We start from the raw sequence: 18,096 nt of genomic DNA on the forward strand, positions 1-18,096 counted from the left end.
TCTGGGGCTCAGTTACAGTGACAGTCGAGGTTACAGTCCCCTCAAGGCTCTGCTGGGGAAGATCTTCTCTGAGCTCTGTCATATGGCTATTAGCTGGCCCAGATCCTCTCTGGCTGTTGACCTGAGACATCAGCTCTTTTTCAAAAGGGCAAATATTTTGTCCCCCCACAGTAAAAGGATCCGAGAAGGAGAGTACCACTAAAACAGAAATCAGTCTTTGTAAGCTGCTGACATAAGTGACATCCTGTCACTTCTGCCGTATCTAGTCATTGGGAGTTGCCAGATCCAGCTTACCATCAAGGGTATGAATGCCAAGGGGTGAGAAGCATCAGGGCCATCAGGTAGGTGCCACCCCAATACCCATGTCCTTCAATATCCTCACCTCACCAAAGGGGAAACCCACCTGAATATAAACCCGTATTACTTCTCACCTAGCAGCTCTCTCAGGGTGGCTGTGATGATGCTTCTGAAAGGTTTTGAGAAGTTCCCAGTAAGAAAGCAAAGTAAGTAAGAAAATGGAAGAGTTCATTTCACTTTTCTCTTTTACCTATTTCCTCGGTATCCATTCCAGATCTGGCCTACCTTTGGCCACATCTTCTGTATTACTGACCTTTCTCATAAGGGTTATGCATTTTTCTAGAGTGAAAACCTTCCAGTTTGATAAAAAAAGAAAAAAAGAAAAAAGTTAACAGTAGGAAAGAAGAAAGCAAAGGGCCAAGTCCTCTGGGTTCCAGATGGTCTTTCTAGTTTACACTTGCCCCCCACAACATTGTCCTAACAATCCAGTCTCCAAAGGCCTGCACATCCAGCAAAATGAGGACAAAAGAATGTGCGTGTCAGGGGAAAGGGCAGTGGGCGTGGAAGGTAGGACACAGGGCTCTAGTCTTCTTGGTGCTTGATATTTATTTGTCTTATCTCAGTCTGTAGTTATCCGAAGTTGATTTAAACTCCTTGAAGGCAAAGACCTGCTAGTACATGAACTCTAAATTCAAGTCCCTCCAATAAACAGTTCCCTGAGGAAAATGTTCTTCTATTGAAAATAACTCAGTTGGGGGAGGAAAAAAAAAAGCAGTGATCAAAAGAACCTTCAAATTCAACCTTGCCTAAATTGTGTCATGCTGCCCCACAAAAAAATAAATAAATAAATAAATTCTCAGAATACAGTATCTGTTTCCAAACACAAAATTCTTTCTGTGGATAACACTTTGATACTTACCTTTTGCAGCCCTGGTCTTCCCTTTCTGGTACCTAGGCACATCCCCAAGTGACTTTTTCACTTTTAGCATTTTTTTCAATTACTATGACTTTGCCCTCCTGCCTATTTTTTTTTTTTAAGATTTATTTATTTATTCATACAGAACTGGGGTACAGGCCAGAGATGCGGAGGGTGAGAGGATTCACCAGAGACAGAGTGGGGAGCAGAACAGACAGATGGATGAAGTACACTGCTGAGGGTGCAGTGGGCGGGTCAGGAGAGGTCTGGCTCACCATGTGGTCTCCTCCGGGGCAGGCGGGGATCGAACTCATGCGGAAGTGGCTTTAGCTTCTTAGTGCTGCGCTTTAACCCGCTGCGCCACCAGGGAGGGCCCTCCTGCCTATTTTTTAATTGATTTTTCTGAGAAAGAAATTCAGTCATACTCATGCTCAAGTATTATTTCAGCCTCATCTTTAGGTAGGCGCCATTTCTCCCTTCATCTGATTATAAGATGGAAGTTTATTCAGCAGTTAGAAGACTCTTTAGATAACAAGTAGCTGGCTGTGGGGAATGTGGAAGACAGCTCCCCAAAATTACACTTGATTTACTTGCTTGAGGCCAAAATTAAGCAAGATTAGGTCTCTGTAGGGACAATGAGTTAGGAAGGAGGTGTCAGAATGGACTGCCCATTATCTGAATCTCTTGTGAATATATTAGCATTAATTAATACATACATGAATATGTTTTACATTAATTTGTGTTGTTGAAATATATGTGGGCCGACCATCTGCCTAAGGGCATGCAGGAAACATTCCCAGAATTCTCTCAGTAGCCATGAACTAAAGAGTTCACCCCTATGTTCTCTATCCATGTTTAGACAAGAGATGTTTCAGCTACTCAATTAGGTGAAAAGTTCTTTACAAGGAAGAAGGCTAAGACAAGAAAATGATGGTGTCAGCAGCCATTCTGTTTAAATCAGGCAAATGAGCTATGCTAAATATTTGGTGCCGACTCTATGTCAGACATTGTACAGCTATTGATGGGAGAGAAAACTACAGATTATTGATTGATTGTGTGGTATTGGACCCACATTACTTCATTCAGTCCTCCACAGTGGTCCTGAAGATCCTGAATGAGATCAACTTTACAGAAGAGAAAAATGAGGCCCAGATTGATTTGTATGTCCCAAGTCATACTTCCAGTTGCTTAACACAGTTATTCAATCTTGGCTGGGAGTTCTGCTGGGGGTGGGCTGATTGGGGTGCGGAGTGGTGCACCTCCATGCTGAGCCCCATGTTGGGCTCACTTCCAACCTACAGATTAGGTCAAGATTTGTGTTCAGATATATCTCACTCTAGAACCTCTGCTTTGAGACAGTACATTTCAGCCTTAACATGAAGAGGTTAAAAAAGTCAAGGCCTTGCAAGCAAGCCCTTTCCTATGGTGAGAGGCAAACAGACGGACTAGGGAGAAAAAAAAGAAAGGAAAGGAGTCAGTAAGAGAAGAAGCATGAGAAAACAGAACAGAGAAGGAAAGAAAATGAGCTTCAGGAAAGGGGAAGGGACCACAAAATAGGGTGGACATTGATGGCTTTCAGAGATAAAAACATAAAAATTAACAATGCTCCATAAAATTCCCATTGCTGCACAATAGAAAGGACCATTGTTTTTGTTTTGTCAGTACTTAAGGGAGAAATGGTTACAGAAAGAAAAGGTAAGAGCTAGTATCTATAACTGCCTTCCATAGGCCTCTGCTGATACTTGGTTTTGGAGAAAATGAGAAAAGGACATTCTCTGCTGAAGGTAGCACCACAAGTACAGGGTTTGGTGAACTGACTCTACATCCAGTGCCCAGGGGTCCTCTCTCTTGGGGAGTAGCCTCTGCAGTGCAGGCTGACAGTCCCTGCTGTGTGTGAGGACCTAGACATACAGCATCACCTTATGGTAGCGCAGCAGCGGTTATTCCTGACTTGTGGGTTAGAAATCAGAGGCACGAAAGGGTTAAATTTCATTGCACTCTCTCTCTCTCTCTCTCTCTCTCTCTATATATATATATATATATATATATATATATATATAAATATATATATATATATTTATCAAGATAATGCTAATTTAACTTATTAGCTGATTAAACTAAAAGGCCAAAAATAGAGTGGACATAAAGTTAGAAATGATCAGAGATGGGATGATTTTTCCTACAGTCCCTTCAATTTATCCTCCCCTGGGTGCCAGCTTCATCCCCTACCTGCACAGTTGCAACAGACACACAGCTATCCTGCAACTTAAAGTATATTTTCTATTAGTTCTCAAAATCTAAGAAGAAAACTTCCTTTCCAGGCACTCCTAAGCCATTCTCATTGACCCAAACTGGGTTTCATTCACTCTTAAACCAGTCGTTATGATCAGGGTGAGCTTATGCTGGTCATACAAACCTAATCTGCATACCCAATCTCTAGAAATTGATGGAGCATCAGTTTCTCCAGAAGGCATAACTACTAAGAATTAAGTAGCAGAATGCAAATTAATTATGGAAAAAGGTGTGGGGATTTGGAGTGTATTCATATGTCTGCCACAGCAAATGTAATTGACCTCCTGTTATTTGCTTTCACCCCTTTCCTATCTTCATGGGAAGAGTACACTTTCTGAACCTCACTGACCCCTAGTTTAAGCATGTGACCAACCCTTCCTTGCCCTTGACTTCAGGCTGGGCGGCCTAATTCACTTTGGGCAGGTATGACACAAGCACTGTTGGATCTACCTTCTGGCACCTCTGCCATCATCACAAAAACATAAGCCAGGTAGTCCCCTGGTGCAGAGCCAGACCTAACCTGCAGCTTGGAGGCAAGCCCCGCAAGGAAGCCCCACTCAGGTCAGCCCACCCCCAGCTGACCTGGCCTATGAGCAAAGAATGAGTAATTGTGTTAAATTGTTGCATCCTGAATAGCTTAGTATGGCAGCATTACGATAGTGGGAGGACTAAGAAAGCAACTAGTCAAAGCTGGTGTGTGTGATTTTCTTATAAGCCAGCATAGAGCATTGCTCCGTCCTTGTTTTCTCTTGGCTGCAATCTAGCGTAAGTCTCAGCTGAAAATGAAGACAACAGCTTTATTCTCCATTTTCACTCACACAAAATATCTAATAGAGTCGGCAGCTGCTTTCAAAGGTCTTTCTAGAGGAATAGCTGACTAGCACACCATGTTAGCTGGTCACTTTCACGAGGAAGAACCACACAGCCTTCCCTTCCAAACCCTGCCAAGCAAAACCTTGCAATATTGAAATGGCTGCACCTCAAACTGTCATGTGATTTCTGGATCATAGGAATTTAGAAACAGATGGTGAGCACAGACGACAGTGACGGTTGTACTATGCGTTTGGGGCAAAGGGGAATGAGTGAGCAAGGGGGTGAGAATTGAGCGAATTCTGGAAGAGGAGGATGGTTGAATGCCTATTTTCTGTCTAAAAATGCAACCACAGGTTGCAAGAAGTTGAAAATGAAAAATACCTGAAAGGTGGTTGTAAGAGGGAGGAAAATAGGCCAAAAAAAGAAAAAGAAAAAAAAAAGTTTGGCTTCTAAAACAAGAAGATTTATATATAGGTTCAAGCAGGTTTTGTTTTTTGTTTTTTTCTTTTAAATGACACCGGAAATATAGGCAGCAAAATTAATCAATTCACCTGAGCTTGACCTTTAGTGGGTGGATTTGTTGCTTGAGGAAATATTCAGTGTCAGAAGAACTGAAGATTGAGCAAATATACAGGAATCAGTTTCAAATGACCCTAGTCACCCCACATTCACCATGCCACTGTTCCCTTATTCCCCAGAACCCCTCACATTTGGGGGCAGGGCGATTTCTGTGGACGTCTCAGATGGCTGCTCTCCTAATTTTATCATGAAATTTATTTCCCCTGGAGCTGGCATTTATCGCTGAGTTCTGGCACAGCTCCTGAAATGTTGCATCTGCACCACTAAACTGAGGTTACTTGTAGTTCATTAATATGCAAGAGGGGCCATGAAATCATTCCTGTTTCTGACAGGAGTTCTTCCATGCCTTTCTGGAATGCTTCATTTCTGAAGTGGTCTGGCACTGAGACTCCCCTTGTCTTCTTTTAATCAGCTCCATCTTGTCACTACATAAAGAGTTAAAAAAAAAATCCTTCTGAAAATCTCAAGGAAGATGCAGAGCATCTTTCTTTCTCTTTCCTTTCTCATTTTTTTTGTCATCCCCCCCCCCCCCCCATGAAGCACATCAAAGTAAGAAGTGACATGCGTGCCCTGGAGCTCTTAGCAACATGCTTTTAGGTTTGGAAAATTTCATTTTCTACCTTATGATGATTACATGAGGAAAGATGAAATGCTTGCTTTGAGGTTTATTTGAGAAAGAGATGTAATAAATGTTGTGGCTTCCCACTGAATGGAACAAATCCATTCTGGTCATGTGGGAAGATATTAAAAATTACATATGTGTGTGCATGTACACAGCCCGTGTGACTTCGGTGGCATCTGTGGTCCTCGAGGCTGAGAAGGTGGCTTCTTTCAGAAAATGCTGCATAAAAGTTTTTCATTTTATCCAGTACTTTATTTATTAGATTCCAAATGAAAATGGGCCCCCACCCTGTTTGAGCTACAGCAAGCCCCTTAAAAACAGTCCCCTACCCCCCCCCCAGCACACATACACACACACACCAGCTTAATATACAGAGAGGCTGACACAGGTTACAGTCCCTTTAACTGAAATCCACAAGTATTCCTGCTTATTAACGAATTAATCCAAGGTCCCTTTTCCAGAATACTGGAGTAGGACAGAGAGCATTTGTGTTTCATCCTGGCTATCATGATTTTTTTTTTTCCTTTGGTCCACGGGTTTTTGCTTTTTGCCTGGAGAACTTCTCTATTAGCTGGGAGCTGAATGGAAAATGATAAGCTCATTTCACCCAGGAAACAGAGCCAGAAAGGTAGGGAAATATGCTCATGGTTTCAGTCCTGTGCTCCTTAGTAGGAAAGGATGCTAGGAAGAAATCATGTATTCACTGAGTAAACCATTTTCCAGCACACAGAAACATGCAATCTCAGGCTCTATTCAAAGCTCTCACATCACACATACCGCTCTTTGTTCAGCCCACAGCTGGACCACACAGGTTGTAAGATGCAGGATTGCACAAGCTTTGCCCATCAGCACTGGCAGGCCACCACCATATAAAGTTGATCATCAGCCACCCTCAGGGTCTGCAGCCTCGCTTGATCATGATAATCATTTGGGTTTAGAGCAGAACTATGAAATTTTTGCTTTGGCTGCAGAAAAAGGAATGATTCTGATCCTTTTTCATAAATAACCTAAACCCCAGCTCCTCGATGATGAGTAATCTCTATTTGCTCTCCCTCTTAAGAAAATAAGAAATCGCTTTGATTGAGTGCTTGCTATGTGCTCTCAGATAGGTTCCCTGCCCTTTTTCTGATCAGCTTTATTTTTTTTTTTTGAAGATTTATTTATTTGTGTATACACAACTGGGGTACAGGCCAGAGATGCAGGGGTGGTTAGAGGATTCACCAGAGACAAAGTGGGGAGTGGAACAGGCCAACTGATGAAGTACACTGCTGAGGGGAGCAGCAGCTGGTCAGGAGAGGTTTGTCCCACCATGTGGTCACCTCTCAGGCAGGCAGGGATTGAACTCATGCAGAAGTGGCTTTAGCTTCTTAGTGCTGTGCTTTAAATCGCTGTGCCACCAGTGAGGGTCCAGCTTTATATTTAAAGGGAAATGACAACTTGTCATTTTGGATATTTAATTTTTAAGTTTGGATATTTAATTTTTAAGTCCCACAGGTCCTAAGAGGCAGGTACTGTTGTTAATCCCAACTTATAAGACAAGAAACTAAAGCTCTTTGAATCTAGACAATTCTTCCCAAGAGTTTCCATGGAGAGAGGAAGCTGAGATTCAAATCCTGGACACAATTCCAGAGCCCATGTGGTAAGCGGCTGTGCTACTCTGTCTTCTACTGATGAGATGTTGTTGGGGACCCCTAATATCCTGTCCCCATCTTGAGCACAGGTACTGCAGTTTCTGCTTACAGATTTATTTCTTCCATCAGTTATAAGCACCTGGAGTTATCCCGGGCATTTTTTTTCCCAGTGTCTGACACACTCAACAAATGTTTGTTGAGTGAATTAAAAAATAAATAAATAAATAGGCACAGAATGTCAGAACACTTAAAGGAGGGGGAATGCATAATATGATTCAAGAAAAAAAAAGAATTCGGCTTTTGATATGAAAATGGGGATGGAAAGAGGCAGGGAATTTGATTCTACTTAAATGAGACTAAGGAGGAAGATTTGATGCTGATGTAACCCTTGCTCAATGATTCTGCCGCAGTCTTGGGAAATACACTGTACAAGGGGTGGGCAGGGAGAAATGGAATGTCTGTTTGCCTTCCTAATTAAGTAGAAAGAATCATGGAATGGCACATGAAGATCTGTATTTACTTCCCACAGCTGTCTTTGTTGGGGCCTCACTCTCTTAGTCTGCATGGTGAGATAACTAGTGAGACCTGGTAGCATTGTATGTAATGGTTTTATAAAGTGGTTGCAGGCATTTTGCAAAAAGTTTCTTATGAATAACTGTTGTTATTATCAATAATAAAAATAATGCATTATTGATTGCTTTTTATGAACCAGACATTATGAATTAGGTCTTCCTTCCTTCCCGTTTGTATACAGGCACAGATTGTGGTTCATAGAAGTTGCATAACATGCATAACACATAGCTAGTAAGTGGCAGAGCTGGGCTTTGAATCCAGGTCAGTCTCTCTCTAAAGCCACCGTGAAGGGTCCCTGTGTAGGACCCTATGCCATACATTCCTCCTTAGCAAGCGGCCCTCAGCAGAAGCTGCCATCATTTTGACTCAGAACAACCCTGGTGTTACCCAACAATCTGTGCCATCCTGGCCTGCCCGGTGCTGGTAGTTCCCAGAGGGAAACTTCTCAGGGGTCCCTTTCGACCATTAGGAAACAGTCAGCATTGTTTCCATCCCATCGGACCCCCACACACACCAGTAACAATCCTGCCTGCTGGTGTTCCAGACCATAGCATACTGAAGCAGGGTAAGCAAACTGTTCCTTAGAAACCATCATTCCTGTTCTTCATAGGCCTTAAAGCCAACCCCCTTGCTAATTCAGGGAAGGCATCATGTGACTCCATTGTCTCCAAGCCTGTCACTTGCCCATTCACTCACTATGTATTGGCAAAAAGTCTTCTGTCTGGATGCCATCAAATCTTTTTCCTTCAGTGTTTCTGTCTACCTCCTTCCAATTTTAAAATGTGCTTCCATTATTGTATCAAAGACATCAATAGAAATTTGCTGCAAACATAGAGCTTTTAAATGAATCATCTTTTGGCTTTGATCATTATATTCTACATATCTTTAAGTCTTTAAGACTACTAGTAATCAGAGAACTTCTGTGTGTGGGTATGACTAGCGTGCAGATGTGTATGTGCCAATATAGGTATGTGGATGTGAGCGCCTGTGTGGTCAGTGTCTCTGTCTGCATGTAGATATATACCGTTTTGTCACTTACCTGCTTGCTTATGGGTAAATTGCCCGCCCTTGTTCTCCTCTGTTCTATTTTGGTTTCTTATTTGTTTTATTGAGATAACAGTGGTTTACAAAGCTTCTATGATTCAGAAGTATAGATTTACACTATTTCAGATGTATATACCACATGACAGGCTCCCGTAGTCTTCAGCCATAGTCCACTGTACCCCCCCAGACACACACACACACACACACACACACACACACACACTTGGGTCTCTGTTCTTCCCTCCCCTCTGTTAATCTCAATTCTAGTCATATTTCTGGATTTTTATTGATTTGGTTTTGTCTGACCTTTTGTTTTCTCTCTAGTCACATATAATTGTACTTTTTAAAGAGAGAAGAACTGGTAAATATTTTTAACTATTTTTATATTTTAATTAAAATATTAATTTGCACCACCCTATTATATCTGTTGGACCGAGAACAAAAAACTAACCTTGGGATATGAGGTTTATAGGCACCTCACCACAGTTTCTACAGTATCACATCCAACCCTATTAAATTTACCTTGGAATAAAGATTACTTAAGCTTCTAGTCACTACACAAATTTGAGGAGGGTAACTAATTTGTATTAAGTGAGCAAACAGAGCCCACATCATTCAATAAAAGGGATTTAATATGGGGAACTGTTTGCAAAGGCATTAAAAGAACCAAAGGAGCAGTGAGGCAACCCGGAAATTAGGAATGTAAGAAACCCCTCCCGGGTCCTCCCTGGTGGCGCAGCAGGTTAAAGCACAGCACTAGGAAGCTAAAGCCACTTCAGCATGAGGAGACCCCAGAGGAGTCTCCACCCCAGAGGAGACCCACATGACGCTGCAGACCTCTCCTGATCTACCCACTGCTCCCCTCAGCAGTGTACTTTGTCAATCAACCTGTTCTGCTCCCCACTCTGTCTCTGGTGAAGCCTCGCACCGCCCCTGCACCTCTGGCCTGTACCCAGTTCTGTATACATAAATAAATAAATCTTTAAAAAAAAAAGAAACCCCTCCAATCCCAGGGGGGTGGATGAGCAAGGAGAGGTGCTCAGGAGAGGAGGCTGCTCACAGCTTGCCTGGCCAACAGGGAGGGTGGCCTGATGGTTGGCGGCACTCTGGAGGGGACATGAGCAGAAGCTGAGAGGGGCAAGAAGTGCTCTGGTTCCTCCAACCCTCATGTCCTTCAGTCTCCTGCCATGGGCAACCACTGAACAAGCCTAAGCAAAATCTAGGAAGCCTACGAAACTTATTTTGCATTGATTAGCACTTCAGAATAGAGAACAGGGCAGGCAAATTGAGGGAAGGGTTCCAAGAGCAAATGGAAAATGTCCAAACCTGACTTCATTACTCAAAAACTAATTAAGACCTTTCTTTAAAGTTAAGATGTGTCTCTTGGTGTAGATACTGGTGTATATTTTGCATAAGCTGACAACCTGTAGAAAGGCTACTAGCCCGTGTGACTTTCAGGACTTCCCTCCAGTGGTAGTATACTGAAGGCAGGTGTCGGCATGTGTGTGACTTGCTTTGACTGTGATGTTTGAGCAGAAGTAATGATGCTGCACCTGAATAGAAGCTGCCAGAGTCACCCCAAGGCTCCACCATGTTGCTTCTCCTCTGCCACTACATCTCGCCACGGGTCTCTCACCCACATCTCTTTCACCCGGTCCAGGGCGAAGAAATCAGCATGGCTCCTTCACAAGTCTCCCTTTGCTCCACGTGGCTTCCTCAGGTCTCCTTCTGGCTCTCCAAGCTGCTTCCTTGCTCCTTACCTCAGTCTTGGGTGATATCTCGATTGGTGATGGGACTATAGAGTTTATGATCCAAGTTAAGACAATATATTTATTACACATGTTTCAAATCATAGTTGAACCCCATTATGTTCAATATAGAAGATCTTTCTCTGAAAAGGTGTTTGGAATTTAGATGAAAACATCGTGCATATTATTTGAAAATGGAAATAAATTCTGTTTAAAAATAAGCTTATCTGCTTCCTAACTTTTCAGACACCATATAGACAGAGAGCGCTAAAGGGAGACCACTCAGCAATGTGTAAAGTGCAAAATGGTTAAGCAAGATCCCCAAGTTTATGCCATTTGCTTTGAGATGAGCAAACATTGACGGCACTGTGGAGTTTCCTATAAGTGATTTTTTTTTTTTAATTTTGAAAACAAATATGACCATGTCACTTCCTTGCTTATAAACCTCCCTTCTATGTCCAACATTCCCAGAAGGTAAAAGCTCTGTGTAAAACCTAGTCTCAACTTCCCTGTCCAACTCTTCTTTCCTCCCTATGGTCCATCTATTTCAGAAGCTTCACCTGTCGGTATTATTACATTGCTGTTGCCAAGTTCCATGTCTGTAACATGCTATTATTCCCTCTATACCTAGAATTTCCTCTCCACCTCTACTCCTTCCTCCTCCTCTTGGCAAAATTCTGTTCATCTTTCATGTTCCTGTTCCACCGCCTCTCCTCTGTGAAGTCTTTCTAACTGGGTGCCCATCATGATGTCCCCATGACCACACGACCTCAACACCCTCCACGGAAATTATCTGCTCACCTATCTCTTCCACTTGGCTAAAGCTCCCTACAATTAGGTGTTCTTCATCTTTACATTCCCAGCATTGGTTTATGATATGTCTTTGATCCTTTCCAAATACCGGTTGAATGCACAAGTAAAGGAAGTAAAGTAAAGGAAGAACTTCCCTGTTGGCTTTCATATGCTGCACAGGGATCTTGAAGTTCCCTGAAATCTATAAAGAATTCTAGATGCCCTACTATTAAATTCCAGAATTTTACCTATGCTAATTGTATATTCAATATTTTATGATACCAACACAATTTGGTCTGTTCCTTCTTAAGTACTTAGAGTCATTTAAATATAAAGTTAGAAAGAATCAAAGATCAACCAAGTCCCTCCAGAGAAAGATGAGGGATATTGGGCAGGAAGCAGTTAAAAGACCATGGAATTAGAGGCTCCAAAATAAATCTACTATTTTTTTTTCCTATGCTCAACTGTGCTTAGGGAGAAGTAGATTATGTGACTATTCACCAAAGAGGAAACATAAGGAGAAAATAAAGCATGTGGAAAATAATCGTACTTGATAATAATCACATAAATGCAAATTAAGTTTCATTTGTATCATTTTACACCTGCTAATTTTTTTTAATGATTCAGTCTAAGACTGCAATGAGATTAGTTTTTATATACTTCTAAAGGTATTATAAATTGGTGCAACCTTCTTGAAGAATAATAAGGAGATTCAGAACAAGAATCATAACATTCAAACTGTTTGACTCTATATCTAAAACACAAGAAATTTATTCTTGGAAATATTTTAGCAATATATAAAAGTTTTGTAAAAAGTATTTATTACCGTACTGCCTGGGGAGAGCAACTTAGTATCCAACAAGTTAGGGTGGCATACTAAAGCCATGGGAAATTTTACTGTTGTTAAATATTATAATTATGCAGCTAATATGTAAATAGAAAATACATAATATGAATTAGAAATAGTAGAAATATGTGCATTATGATAGTACCTCTATAAAAATATGTGCATTATGATAGTACCTCTATAAAAATACATGTTTACAAAAAGTCATCGTAAGACAATTCATGAAAGAGTTGTGATACAGTAGGATTATGGCTTTTCTATTTTTATCAACTTTTTTTTAATGTTGCTATGACATATTTTCTCTAATAATAAGCAGGCAGAAAGTAAATACATTTACCAATGGGAACTGGAAGCGGACAAAGGGATGAAACAAGCAGGTGAATTGTATGTATTTTTGCCCTAAGCATCTCTAACCCCGCAGTGGTGGGAATGGAAAGCAAACTGAAATCAAGAAGTGTGTTCTCTGCAGGAAATCTGTTTAATTTGGAGGAGAGAAAGGGTGAGGGGAAAACTACTGAAGAAATCTCACTCGATTTTCCTAAGGAGCGATCATATGATTTGATCTATGCTGCTTTATTATCTAAGCAAGAACTGTACATCTTGAATCTCTGCTGTCCTGTCATCATGCCAACTGCTTATCAAGAGATTATTAAGTGCCAGGCACTGATCTTTAGAAACTTTACATATTTTTTTCCTTGACTCCTCAGAACAGTCAACTAACACTAAATACTGTAGTGTTTTCTATATTTCACTATGAGGGCAGATTCTGAAACACAAGCCTGTTTGCACAATATCCTGATGAGTCATATGATAGGCCAGATTGGCCATTGACAAGTAAGTGTTCTTACTACCTGAAGACAGCTGGAAAGGAGCTCACATGTGTCTGGCTGTCATTGGCCAAGAGCCATTAGGCACTTGGAGTGTCATCTCATTAAATCATAATATAAAATGGGTATCCATCGTAACCTCATTTTGACTCCAGTGTTCAAATAGCAAGGTCACAGTTACCTCAGGTGTTCTGAAGCTAAACTGAAAACACTGGGAGGCCTCAAGATTTCCCTGGCATGGGGACTTCCTTGTAGGGCAATGCATGACTGTCAGACAGATTGCAAGACATCACCATCCCTGAGCCTAGTCATTAAAGTCTTTAGGAGAGACTCTCCAGGATGGTGACAGCCAAGAATGTCCCACACTTTCAAACAATCTCTGGGGTAAGAAGGTGCCCCCTCCACTTGAGAAACATTAAGCAATTCTTGTTCATTCCACCAATAAATGTTTATCAAGTGCCTTCCCCATGCCAGGCCCTCTGCTAGCACAAGAAGCATTTAGTGAGGAAGAATGCCATTTAAAGTGGTGCCATAAAATGCGACAAATATGACAATAGACTAAGGAGCTATGAGCACAGAGGGGAAAATGCACAAGCTGCCTAGAGCATCAGCCCAAGCTTGGTGACCAGTCACTACCATGAAGTGACTCTGAGGAGAGTTCCAGATTTGCTGTTCAGAGAACTCTATTCATGAGCTCAATCCTAACCTAAATTAGGCCTTCATTCCTTGTTATTCCCATTGCAAATTCATTTTCTTCATATGAAAACCATAATGTATCCTACCAACCTCTCAGAGGTGATTCAGATGAAGGCATGGTAGTGCTGGTGCGCATTTAGTAATGTAGTAGAGACTCAAGTTTGAGTCTGATTTGTGTTCTCAGCCAGGAATCAGACATGTCTGGAAATGTCCAATGACTTCATGGGGCAGACAGCCTACTGGCATCGATTTTTAAGATTTGGTTTCCCTGGATTCTCATCTGAGCCCTGTGGAGAGAGAGGTTATTTGATGAAGTTAAGGAGACTTGTTATAAATGGCTCTATGATACTCCAGAGTTCAGTCAATGCTATTTAAGCACTCAGATAAGAAAATGCGGCCCAGAGCTGGGGGGTGGGGGCGGTGGGTAAGGTGGAATAGGAAACCCTCTACCTCTGTCCTAACTATAGTTTGTCTTAGCGCCATGAGGATTGCTGAGTACCCAGTTCTGCTTTGGCCCTCAGCCAGATAGATGCCTGGTCCTTTGCTGGAAGCAGTAATGGTGAGGAGATGCATACCTTTGAGTGGCTTCACAGGCAGGAAATATCTAGGAGGGCCTAGAACAAAAGGCCAAAGTGTGTTGACAGCTGAACACAGATCAAATAAGCACCACCACCTCCATACCACGCTCACACTCCTTACCCTTGAAATACTCAGAGATTTGACATGAGGTAAGGGTGATTTATTGCTATTGATGTAGCTTATTGGTATCCACAGTTCAGAAAAAAATTAGATTATTGTTGTTTACTACAATAATATACAGCTCCTTGGCAATAAGAGAGACATGGCTATCCAAGGACAGCTCTAGATATAGATAGCCTGCCTCCCCAGGCCTGGGGGCAACCATGACAGGAGGACACTGGATTGGATGCCCACTGCCATGGGACCTGGGTTTGGGATTGCTTTCCCACTCAATGAATAGGTTACAGGAGAAGCAGTTCCCCTGAAACCACCTCATGGTGGTTTATTAAAACAAAATGATTAGGGGTTTATTAAAAGTGCTAGAACCAGTAATTAACCTAAAATTAGTACTTGAATTTCATCAAGTTTCATGAAAACCAGTGAATTTGGACATCACATGATGTTAATGAGAGGGGGGTAGAATTTCACCTCCTGGGAGTTTTCATAGATGGTGTAAGAGCTAATACACAATGGACTAGCTCTTAGCTAATTAGGTGGCTGAAAACGCCCCCTTTCCTGACTGTGCGTTGGCTTTTCCTACTGTGGTATTTTCCCAAGATGGCACCCACAGTATCTTCAGTCCCTCATGCTTTTCTTTTATGTGAGTTTGATATTCTCCCCAGAGTCTGTGTGAGGTCTGTGTCCCCTCCCCCTGACTCTGGGTAAACCTTTGTGACTGCCTTAAATACAGAGTATGGAGAAGTGGAAGCACGGGACTTCTCAGCCTAGAATAGCCCAATGCCACACACTGCTGCCCAGCTCCCTTGGAACACAAGCTCCAAGAATCCATCCCCTGTGCTCTGAGCAAGCCCAAGCAGAAGCCCCACTGGAAAGAACCCAAGACATAAAGCTCCCCCACCCCCACTCAGCTGAGCTTCTAGACGATAGCCAGAGTTCATTTACCATCATGTGAGTGATGACATAGGTCATGTGTATCTTGTTGTCATCATTTTTCATATTACTAACATATTGCTTGCTCTCTATCCTGGCTGCTCATGAGACAACGTGCCTTTGATTTTGTTTTATTATAAAGCAGGCCTAAATGCTTCTAAAAATTTGTATCTTTTACCATTTGTCTCATTATAAAAGATTCAATTTGTTTAATTCTGGCCAATCTTCAGTAAAAATTACAGAAATTGAGAAATATAAGGCATTACATTGAAATTCAAATCCTGAACACCTTCCTAAGATTATCAAAAACCTAAAGATTATGTTTTCCCATAAAAGTACCACACCCTAGCACCAGAAAATGAGCTCTTATGTTGGCTCATTTGGGGAAGACAAAAGAGGGTGGGATTTTTTTTTATTCATCATCCAAGTCTCCTTCTCGTTCCACCTCATTTAGTGTGATCCTTGGAAAGATATGTCCTTGTCTTGCACTCATTAAAAAAATGAGGCTCCTCTCAATGATTTTCCCAATTTTAAGTTTGTGAAGTGTGGGGGGGGACATTTAAGGTCTGCAGTTACGCTAATTTCACTTTATTCTCACCTCATTTCAAAACCACGTTATTCTTCCTGCTGCATTTCCACCAGCCATTTTCTTCTGCAACCTGTAGGTTTCCTGCAGAGAGAGGACAATGGGCAAGTTAAGTGAGAGAGATGATTTACAAGGCTTTTTTCCTTTTGCTCTAATTTACGGGAAAATTGTCCTTGCATGGGAAGACAGGCTAAAGCCCCTCATCACTAACGGATTCATCATGATGAGGGGGAGAAAAATGAATAAACAGAATATATTTTATATTTCTGATACCACATACATTTGGTGGTAATATTTCACTGTGCCTTGATATTGGTAAAAATGACTCTTATTTTAGAAGAAAGAATATTTGCCTTTATTTCAGACAGTACTTCAGTTCTTTTGCGGGTGTTAATTTGTGTCTGTTTCAGCTAGGACTATGTTCTACAATAGGAAATACAAAACCAAAATATAAAAAGGTTTAAAACCACAAGATTCTGTTCTTTCATGTAAAAGACATAGAGAAATGAGCAGTTCAGGGCCAGCAGGGCAGCGCTACAAAGATATCGGGACTCAAGACGTCTCTGTCTTCCCGCTTTTCCATTCTCAGCACGTAACTCCCATCCTCAAGCTGGTTGCTGGGGCTTCAGTATCTTGTCTGGGATCGTGAAATCAAGATCCCCTAAAGGGGAAGAGAAACTCTACAGCATTCAGTTGAGTCACCTCCCTTTCAGAGGCTTCCCTAAAAAATTCCCTAAAAATGTAAGATCTGCTTACAATTCAATGGCCAGAACCAATCATTGATAACAGGTAGTTGCATAGAGACTGGAAAAACATTAGCGTGGATATGCAGAGATAATCTCTTCTTTCTCCAATATCGTCCAGTGCTTGTCTGCATCGGTGGGTGATCTAAGAACATCTATAGCTCTCTTCCAATGTTTTATGTTCCTGAGCAAGCAGAGTTCTTTACGAGAACTGTAAGCATCTTGTAAGTGCCCCATCCCCTTTTCTTGTATCCTTCACAGTTCTTGATAAGAGATGAGGACACCATGGCTCACCCCAAAATTATAAATCTTTTATTTCTGACTCACGAAGGAGAATGGATATCAGATAGGTAACTAGCAATCTGTTATACTACCACTAATGTATGATAACTCATTCATCATATTTTATTTCAACTGAATACAATTGAATAAATATTTGCATCCCAACTCCAAATCAGGAATTATTAAAGTTGTGATAAAAGTATGTCACATGGTAATTAAGTACCCTCAGGGAGCTTATGATTTTCTAACACAGAACAATGAATGAGAGTTAGATTTCACCTTTTAGATCATAATAGTGGAGGTTAGAGGCATTAGAGGGTATTGGAGTAGGAAGGGACCTCTAAGAGCTGTGATGCTGTTTTTCTGAAGTAGGTAAAAGCTACAATGGAAATTGAAAAATATGATGGACACACATAGGAGTTAATTTTACATATCAACATGGATGGACCACAGGATGCCAAGATATTTGCTTTAACATTCAGGGTATGTCTATGAGCTGCTGTTTATTCAGCACTTAATAGTAGACTAGAACAGATTACCTTCCTCTGTGTGATTGAACCACATCCAAGCTTTTGAAGGCATAAATAGTTCAAAAAGATTGAGTGGAGCGAAATCTCTCTCTACCTATTTTTAAGTTGAGACATTGGTTCTCTTCAGCATTCAGACTCAGGCTGCAACGTAAGCCATTGCCTCTGTTTTTCAGGCCCCTGGACTTGCACTGAACTATACCGTCGGCTCTTCTGAATCTCCAGATTACCAGAAGCAGATCTTGAAACTTCCATCCCGTAATCACGTGAGCCAATCTATTACATTTTTATATATCTGGGTAAGTAGGTGGGTGGATAGATGGATATCCTCTTGGTTGTTTCTTTGGAGAATCTGTACAAGAAGCATACAACAGAACTTTTGGCACATTGAGCCTCTTCTAAACCCCAACCAAAGTGACAGGCACAGGAATAGGGAGATGAAAATATACCCCTTCCTGAAGTAACCTGTGGGCTACTATTGGGAGAAGACATCCCATGATGATACCATGTGAGAGTGAGTGATAGATACAGGGATAGCTGAAGAGGACAGAAGAGGTAGGGAACAGGGATCTCAGCAGACTTCCCACGGGGTTGGTCATGTAGAGGTGTGTTGGGTAGTCTGAAGGGTACTATTGAAGGGTTGTTTTCTGTT

This window comes from Condylura cristata, unplaced genomic scaffold (assembly GCF_000260355.1).
Source record: "Condylura cristata isolate star-nosed mole 26May11 unplaced genomic scaffold, ConCri1.0 scaffold00006, whole genome shotgun sequence".
Classification (NCBI taxonomy): Eukaryota; Metazoa; Chordata; class Mammalia; order Eulipotyphla; family Talpidae; genus Condylura; species Condylura cristata.